Below are 10022 nucleotides of genomic sequence, written 5' to 3'. Positions count from 1 at the left end.
CTACAAAAGGCTGTACTCAACAAAACTGGAAAACCTGGATGAAGAGGACAAATTTCTAGACAGATACCAGGTGCCAAAGTTAAATCAGGATCAGATTAATGACCTAAACAGTCCCATATCCCCTAAAGTAATTGAAGTAGTCATTAATAGTCTCCCAGCCAAGCTAGACAGGACTCAAATGATTTGAGCTGGATCTGACCTGGAAGCCTCTCTCATATGGTCTATCTTCCCTGGTTCCAGAACATATTATGCAAGCTGAAGAGAAGAAAGCAATTAACATTCCTATCCAGCTGCACCCTTGTGAACCATGGCAATTATGAGCATGGTAAAATATGTACAATGGTACAAGAAGTGGCACTCATATGTCAGTGCCGACCTACAGCTATATCATTGGATTTAAGATGTACGCAATAGGAGGGAAATCATGACTGGTATGGAAAAATGAGCCAGCTTCCCTAGGGCTTGTGAAAACCTTGTGGACCTTAGAAGAACCTACTACTGCCACTTTTCTAGACTAGTCAATTTTTTACTACATTCTATATCTTGTCCCTATACCCACAGATAAGGGTAGCTACCACCCCTCAGCAAAGAAGCCTTTCTGTACAGCAAACGGAGGTTATCACAGACAACCACATTGGGACTTAATGTGGAGGTCAACAGATTGTGTACAGTTCAACTCCAGTGGATACACCTGTTTTATAGCTCCAGCATTCCTCCAGTTCAAGGATCATCATGGAAGAGGGGCCATAAAGATCACAAGAACCAATACGTGATACCAGAACATCTGGTGCAAAAAGTCTTTCCCAGAAATGTCTGAATAAACTAGACTATGACAATATCAGTGGTCATATTAATGAGGAAGAGAAAAATTTCACAGTGCCACACCCTTAAAAAAAAACTTCAACATTTTGACTGCTAAGAGAAGGAAAATTTTCCTCTCCCAAGCCTTAGCTCCTTTATTAGTTATTCAATACAAAGTGATCAACCTTGAAACCATATACACACATACAAACAAATCACCAAACAAAAAACTGGCACAGTAGGTTGAATTTATATGTATGTGCATACACAAACACACATACATGTACATGTGATATATACTAAAGAAATACATTTAAGATATATATTAAATACATATTAAATAGTATAGACTTCTAAACTCTTTAAATATATAACAATATATATAAATATGTAAAATTAAAGAATTATTTACTATTATATACACACATATAAGGCTACCATATATATTTAGGGCTACCATATATATTTAGGGGCTACCATATATAAAAAGAGGCTATCACCAACTTGAGAGTAGGGTTCATGAGAGAACTTGAGGAAAGGTAGGTGGAGGAGCTGGAGGAAGGAAAGGGAACAGATAAAGTAATTCTATTTCAATTAGAAATACATTTTAAAAATAAGTTTTAAAAGTTTAACTAATTTCATCCCAGGTAACAAATGGCCTTATGCTTCTTATCAACTAGATAGAACATGCCTACTTGGGAAAAAAAGAAAGAAAATTCAAAATACTCCAAATTCTAAAACATTTTGAGTAGCAACATGAATCCACATGTGGGAAATTCTATACCATTAAAATGTGTTTCATGAATTAAAACATTTTTAAGTTCTGTATAAAAACTTACCTTCAACTAGGTATATATAAAATAACAAAGTTTCATGTTTCTTTATCCCCTTTCCCTCATTCTTTAGGGCTGTACAGTTCTAAGAACAACTGTACATGATAAAGGCCCAGTCAAGAGATTGAACAAACAGTTCCTAGACTTTGGATGCGGTTTTTACTACATCTAACTTATATCTACAAATAGCAAAAGACTCATTCTTTCAAATGAAAAAGCAGAAATAAAAATCTATGTGAGAGTAGACTCCAGTATTTTGTCCTTATATGCTATTGACACAGGGTACAGAGTACTGAAGTGTTCTTTCTTTCAACACAAAGATAGATACCTACCTCCAGTTAAGCATTACATTTTAGACAAACTTATTAAAAAAATTAAAAGGAAGAGACAGGTGGCTCTTACAGAAGACTGAAGTTCAGTGCCCAGGGCTAGCATGTGGCTCACAACTGCCTGTAACTTCAGGTTCAGGTGGTCAAACACTCTCTTCTGACCTCCATGGATACTGCACTCACACGTAGACATACACAAACACATGTACACACACACATGCAAACACATGTGAGTGCACATACTTGCACACACATAATTCAAAATAAATCTTGCTTTTAAAGATAAGCAGAAAATAAAAGCAGTGAAAAGTGCAAGTTTTTCTGAAAACAAGTATATTTCCTAACAATTTTTTTCTTGAAACATATTTTATAGATAATTTGGCCAGAATTCACAAACTTGATTCAACAAGAAAAGTTAGTATAATGTTACATTTCTACTGTCTTCTCTATTTGACTTCTGCTTCTTCTTTATCTTCAGTATCTTGTATGTTTGATTTAACTTTCTGAACACTGCCCCAAATATGTATGGAAAGTCGAGAGATCCTCAAAGACCAAGATGTTGTAGTTCTGTATCTACCATGGGCAACTAGATGGCAGAAGCTTTACTCACACAACTAAAGTCATTATAGGAAAAAGATGTGGTAATTACAGACACAGAACTTGACAATCATTCTCCCCAAACCACAACTGCCTTTTCTCTATTAGATCACAGTATAGAAAGAAAAGTAGGTAACTTACTATTGAAATGAATGAGTTTTCCTCTAGTGTCTCTGTAGGTCAGAAGTGCTTCAAGTCTATTGGTTATGTGGTAAGGATAAGGCAGCCCTTTGACCAAAGAAAGAATGTTTTGCAATGTTTCTTTATGATAGGGCAGAAAGACCAGTATTTCTGTGTGTCTGTTGAGTCGCTGTTTGTGTTTGGTGGCAAGGAAGATTAGCAAGAATGGGACATTAAGAAAAGAATGTTGTAAATTTTTTGATTAGTGTTTGAAATGAGTTCCAGGGTCCAGTCGTAAAGGCAGCTCCCATTGGCTGTCTTCTTGACTTGCTAAGCATTTCAGCTTACTGACAGATAAATGTCTACATTTTATTACAGTGAACCTTTGAAAAAAAGATAAGCATTTACTGTGCAAGCAAATGTAATTTCTCTTTTAAAATCTTAGAATGAATGTTTTCAAAATGTCAATCAAAGTAGTGCTTGGCTTGTTGTTATTGGAAAGGAATCGTATTTTGGATCATGCTCCTTTTGTTGAGGTAGTGCCATAGGTAGACAGCAGTAGCCAGGGATACGTGCTGAAAATTCCAGCACAAAGTACTCTTACACAAAAGAACACTGTCTTTATACCATCAACCCTCACAAAAAAAAAAGTCCCGCTCAAATTCTCACTCTGTACCTGGTGAGATACTTTAAAAGGACTCTGAGGAGAGGGGTAACCTTCCCTTTCCATGTCCGCAGAATATTTCCTATCTTTCACTTGCACCAGATAACTTTTCTCTCGTCTCAATGGATTCTACCTTATATCAAAGCACATGTTCATCTCTTGCTTGAAATCTTAATCGCTGTGTTGAACGTAGTCTATTGGGGGCTATTACAATGAAGTATTATAGCTTGAGGCCTGGAGAGATGTTTCAACAGTTACAAGCACAACCTATACCTCTGAAACACCTGATTTCAGTTCTGGGCACCATATGAGTTGTCTCATGACCACAGACTTCTGGACTCCACAGGCACCTTCACATGTGTTGCAAACATCCACAAACACACATATATACATGCAAATAAGTCTTAAAAATTACAGACTCAGTAAGAAAAACTTGATTTTAGATAATGGAGTTCCAAGGTTAAGGTGCAAGCCACTCTCACATGCTGGTAAGAACAAGCAAGTTCTCTGTGGCCTGGCTTAAATGGTGGGACTCATCCCATCTATGAGAGCTCCGATTTCATAGTCATCACTTAACAAATGGCAACCACATCTAAATGTCTCCTTGAGAGTTAAGTTTCTGTAGACACATACATACATACATACATACATACATACATACATACATACATTTATATGTATGTATGGGGGTGAGATATAAGCTTTCCACCAACATTTTAAACATTAAGTGGATATAAATTTACATAAGAAATATTATTTCCTTAGTAAAAGTTGCTTTTGACCTTAGACAGAAACAAACAACAACAAAAAATCTTGCTTTCTAGAAGCCACAAACTTAGAAGACACCTTCAAGATACACATACTAACCTAATCCTATATTTTAATAATTGTCCCAGCTGCCAACTAACAGTATGCTCTGATACAATATTAGAATGGTTGTGTCATGAAAAGGATCTAGAAACACTTGGCTGGTGATGCCAGCACATGAGCCTGTAGCAAGACTGTAATAAATGCTATTTCATCTTTGGAATCATAAACACCAATGTATGTGGTTAGATTGGAGAGTATCTCGAGAAAAATGTGAGGCTTATGAATCCCTAGGTCAAGATACAAAAGCAAATTAACCAGAAATCTGAATTTAGAGCAGTGCCTCTCAACCTTACTAGTGCTGCGACGCTTTAATACAGTTCCTCATGCTGTGACCCCTCCCAACAATAACATTATTTCATTGCTACTTCATAACTGTAATTTTGCCACTGTTATGAATCATAATGCAAATATCTGATATGAGCATTATCCACTATGCTACCTGGAGGCAGGGTTTGTGACCCACAGGTTGAGAGCTGTGCTTAAGAGGCTGCAGAGCTAGTGAGGGTGACAGCAGCACACACAATCTCCATACAAGACTCTGCCAAGGCAGTCAGAAAAGAGAGAAGAAACAGCACGTTATCTAAAAAAAAAACAAAAAACAAAAACAAACAAACAAACAAACAAACACCACTTGCTTTGCCACTGCAGAGCTAGAGCTCTTGGCTGACAGCTGGGTACACACCCACAAATTCAGATGGCATTCACAAACTACAGGTAGCTTTGCATGCACTTTTGACCAGCTAGCTGTGCGCCAAGTTTCCCACAGCCCTTTCATTGGGTTTTGTTCATTTTTCATGAACAATTTCCAGGACTCGAGGAAACAGGCTTAACAGTCAGCCATACAAAATGCTACAGAGGACAGAGAGAGATCTACGGAGTAAGAGCTGGGTAGAGCAGTCAGAGCTTCATGCTCTCTCTAGGCAAATATCCATTGAGGACTTTCTGCATGAAACCTCTAAAAGTTTGTCCTTTCTGATTTTAAGGGAGGCTTCATTGCATTGGCATGAGGGAACCATTGACGAATATGTCAAAATAAGGTTACACAAGTAGAGTGTGTCCTGATGCCTGTGAGTCAGGAGAGAAACGCCAAGCAAGGCCTGTTGTTCTTCAGCCACATTTACACAGTTCCAACATGCACGGTGCCAAGCAAGCAATTTCTGGGAAAAAGAAGTCTTACAACCTCTTATCAGATAATGGGAAGGCAGAAAATCTATGAACAATTTGATAACAAAGTTCAGGGCAGTTAAAGTTCCTATGACATGCCTGGGAGAAGAGAAAATTCTCAAATTAAGGAGGAAATTGTGAATCAGGATCTATAGTTGAGAACCAAATTTATATATAATAATAGCTTAGTTATAAAATAATGTTTGTATATTAAGTGCAAAATGCATATTGTTAGTGTAAAATGGATTCAAATCACTTTGATAGATAAAAATCTATGTAGTGCAACACACACGTTTTTAATTATAAAAGTGGCCATATTCTAATTAATTGGTCAAAGGCAAATTACTTCTAACTTGTTCTCTCAACAACCAGAATAAAACCCTTACCTACCTTAATGCTTAATACTTAAGGGATATCTGTAGATACCTTAACCACCACTTAAATATTCTAGGTTAGGACCAACATTGAAATAAAAACAAATGTCAATGTTACCTTGCCCAAATATTTAACTTCATTATACTTTTGAACTTTTCTTTCTTTAACTATAAAACCATGGGTGATTGATAACTAGCACACCGGTTTCTTTCTGACAGTGCAAGAAAATAGTGTACACAAAACAAGCATAAAACTTCTGGAGGGGTTCAAAACACACCATTTTGAAACACAATGCTTGCTGTTTAGGAGGAACTAAAGAGCCTTTAGACGGACTAAGCAAAAGCAGCCAAGAAACGGGCTCTCTACCTCCCCCTGGAGTTGATGCTTCTCATGTGCTGACAGACAGGCAGTCTGACCTGCCCCAGAAGATGACGCTCCATCTCATGTGCTGAGGAGCAGGCTCTCTAGCCACCCCCAGAAGATAATGCTTTTCATGTGCTGAGTACCCTCCCCTGTATGTGGAAAAGAAGAAAATCTATAGCTGGGGAATGCAAGCAGAAGCTAAAATGAGTTTGCACAATCAAACCTTTGGTATGTTCTTATCAGCTAGATTTCCCCACATAACATCCTAGGCCATAAGTTACTCCTTCTGCAAGCTTTTCCTATGTCTTCATAGTTTTTCATAATTTTTTTTTGTTTAGGATGTATATTAAGATCTTGGATACATTTTTTTCTTTGAATTTCTCCTGTGCTCATGAAAATTCCAAGTAAATTTTGTTTGTTTTGCTCTTCTCTACCTATTCATTAAATGTATTGGCCCAAGTCACAGAACTTCAGAGAAATGGGATTCACCAGGATGGAACACCACTGGCCAGAGTATCCTGCTTACACCTACAGCTCCAGCTGACATCTTGAAGACATCAGTGTCAGGCAAAGGCAAGAAGTTTTTATATAAGCCTCTCAAATATCTACCTATGAAGTGTGGGCAGTTAAATTAAAACATTCACTAGAACATACTCACTGCAGAGCAAGGAGATGATACCAATTCACTATTCCATATAGGATTTTGGAGTCTGTCATGCTCATACTAGTATTTGAAACCTAGGGAGTTTTAATTTTTCTGATAGTCCTATTACAAATGTGCATGCAATGCTAATGTTTCAAATTCTTCCCTTTCTTTCTAAAGCTCACAATTTATCCACCATCAAGCCCGTACCTGGGAAAATGAAAAGTCTTGAAAATAAAGGAACTGACAAAGTTGTTGTTGTACACAGCTGGAAACTGATCCCTTGCTTTCTTTTCCCACCCAGTAGGCAAGCTTACGTTCCTGACTATTATTATTCACATTCAGGGATATCTGAGGGGGAAATACATAAGGTTGTCGAACAATTGGCAGATGGTTCATACCCTCAGCCAGAAAATCATCTTGCCATCTATTTGATTTGACTCATCGGTCTGCACTTATGTCTTACTGAGTAAGATACACATACAAGTAGATGAGGAGTAAGGAGCTGAAACATTAATTCTTCTCCAGTATTCGCTTTCTGGCCACATTCTTTGCTGTTTCCCTAACTGTAAATATAATAAACTTTCAGAATGAAACCCTCTTGCCCTTATGAGGTATCAGAGTGCCCTGACATTTCACATGGTCATAGACACCTATCTCCTACATTCAGCTACTCACAACTGTTAAGTTATGGCCTGTGTGCTCGGTGGATGGACTAAATGTAATCCAAGTATGCACGCTGACACTGTGATCGTGGCAAAGATACTAGTAATGGACTATTGACATTCCCTTATGGATTGGCTTTGACTAAGAAACTCATTTTTTTTTAAATCACAAGTAAGCTATTTCTTCACAATAACTATTTTATACTCAAAATAATTTTAGAAATGATTGTTGAGGTCTTGCTGTCTATTTTAATGATAACTGTGGGCCCCCAAGAGCTATATTCTGCACATAGACGTAAGTGACCCTGCCCCCAAGTTATTTCTGATAGGTAAATAAAGATGCCCACAGCCAATAGGTGGGCAGAAGAGACATATGTGGAGTTTAGGTATCCTGGGCTTAGAGCTAGAGGAGGACCATGACAAGAATATGGAGGAAGAAGAAGTCACCATGAGTTAGGTGAGTCATGTAAATGTGGCCCTGATAATTGGCCAATTAGAGTTAAGAAGAAACATAGTATGTAATAACTTGAGGTTATCAATAGGAAAGTAGATTCTAATAGCATAGAGGGTAGATATTTGCCCAGTGCCTGTACTGTTTAAAGCTAATCGTAAATATAAGGGTTGTGTATGAATTTTATCCAGGAACTAAATGGTCAAAGGAAGGGTAGAAACCTCAGGTCTGGATTAAAATTTTCTACAGCAACTGATAACATCCTGAATAATCATGGCAAGCCATACAATTAAACATAAAATTTAATAATGCTTATAGAGAAAAATTCCAGTCATGAAATAAACTTTAACCAAAATGAGCCTTTATGAAAATAAATTTTTTTTATGAAGCAGAAATACTTTGGGGGACTTTATACTTAGTGCCCCCAAACCTCCCATTCCCAGATTGAATGGACTTTCCAGGCACTTGAGTTAACAATTAGATGCTAAGATTTGCAACATAAAAGAACTAGCTAGTGTATTTGGGACATACTATATATGAATAAAGCATATTCTTTTCATCGCTTTCAACCAAGAAGTCAAGTAGATATCAAGAAGCTTAGGAAATACCATGCAGTATTACCTTGCTGGAAAAGACCTTATGCAGAACTCCTCACCACCTGCACTTTCATTATAGTAAAAGATACTCCTCCTGTGTTCATGTGAACCATGGCCTAGCTAGACTCACCAACATACCCAGAACAGATGGAATACTGTCTCCACAGGTGACCTCATAGAAAGGATTTCAGAGTCAGTTCAAAGTCCTAGAAGCAGATGACATCACAAAGTAGACAGATTTTTCCCAAAACAACACATCAAGAAACTACTTCCTTCTCTATTTTGTCTCTTTTAAACTCTCCCTTCCTTGAGAAAGAAAATGCTTTTTTAAAAAAAATACAAATCTTCCTCTTTCTTTCTCTCTCCTTAACCTCTGATCTTCTGGGATAGGCTTTGTTTCAAACTTATCTTTCCTATCAGCCTGATGGTTTTCTTAAGTGAAGCACAATTTTTATACTGCCATACAACCGTTGTCTAGATTTTTGTCATGTTACATGATAAATCTGATTGTTGCCATGTAATCTAGATAGTATCAAAAATCTGAACTACAGTAGGCTCTACAAATATGATCATCAAGTAAACTCATGAAAGAAGATGGATGAAGGGATGGTATCTATGACCAGACAAGAAAATCCCACCATCCTTCCTGTGAGTGAGATCCTAATTCCTGGGAAAAACAAAAGCTCCATAAAAAGATTATATTGAATGTTTCTTGCTTATGGTCCAAAATTGTAGATATAACTACTCAACACAGAGGAGCATGGACATTCTCTGTGAGAAAATACTGTTTTCACTATGGATTATATGACACGAAGTACCTATGTTTTGCATGTGAACAGAAGACACTAGCACTATCCATCTGACAATTGAGATTCAACCATTTTATTGGGCTGACATATTCAAAAGACTACAAGATAAATTTATTGAATTTGGGGCAGTGTGCTTACATTTTCTTTTTTCAGTGTATTTTCTCCTAATGTCCATCCTCCGCTTTGCAGAGCTCTTACTACTGAGTCACTAATCAGATTCTTTTTGCCAGACATTAATTCAGCTTTACCTTTAAGATAACTTACTGGAGTTTTAGACAGAGGAAATGAAGGGCTTCAGAACACTCCACCACAGATTACATCACTTAAGTGTATTAGGTATTGTATTAGTCAGGGTTCTCTCGAGTCACAGAACATATGGAATGAACTTATAGAAATTATTGGCATGACTTACAATCTGCCGTCCAACTAGCCCAACAATGGGCAGCTGTGAATGAGAAGTCCAAGAAACATGTTTAGTTCCATGAGGCTAGGTGTTTCAGCTGGTCCTCAGTAGTATAAGCTGGAATCCTGAAGTAGGTTCTAACAGATGTGCTGACAAGTAAGTGCAAGCAGGCAAAGAAGAACAAACACTCCCTTTTCTCATTGTCCTTTTGGAGGCCTCCAGCAGAAGGTATGGCCCAGATTAAAGGTGTGTACCACCACACCTGGACTAGGAACTTGCATTGTCTCATGCTGGCCTTGAACTCAGAGATCTTCTTGCTCTGTCTCCTTGGAATAAAGG

At 37.5% G+C, this 10022-nt stretch overlaps 1 protein-coding gene across 1 annotated transcript in view; it reads right to left on the bottom strand.

Annotated features, from left to right (window-relative positions):
* The window catches only part of LOC110296441 (hyaluronidase-5), a 19965-nt gene extending 11340 nt beyond the window's left edge, over window positions 1-8625 (bottom strand). The window contains exon 1 of the mRNA XM_021165143.1: window positions 8497-8625. The gene's annotated coding sequence lies outside the window, so the exon portion shown is untranslated. The remainder of the gene's footprint in view (window positions 1-8496) is intronic.
* Window positions 8626-10022: the final 1397 nt, after the last annotated feature.

Source organism: Mus caroli, chromosome 6, assembly GCF_900094665.2.
Source record: "Mus caroli chromosome 6, CAROLI_EIJ_v1.1, whole genome shotgun sequence".
Lineage (NCBI taxonomy): Eukaryota > Metazoa > Chordata > Mammalia > Rodentia > Muridae > Mus > Mus caroli.
This window is presented reverse-complemented; position numbering and strand designations above follow the sequence as displayed.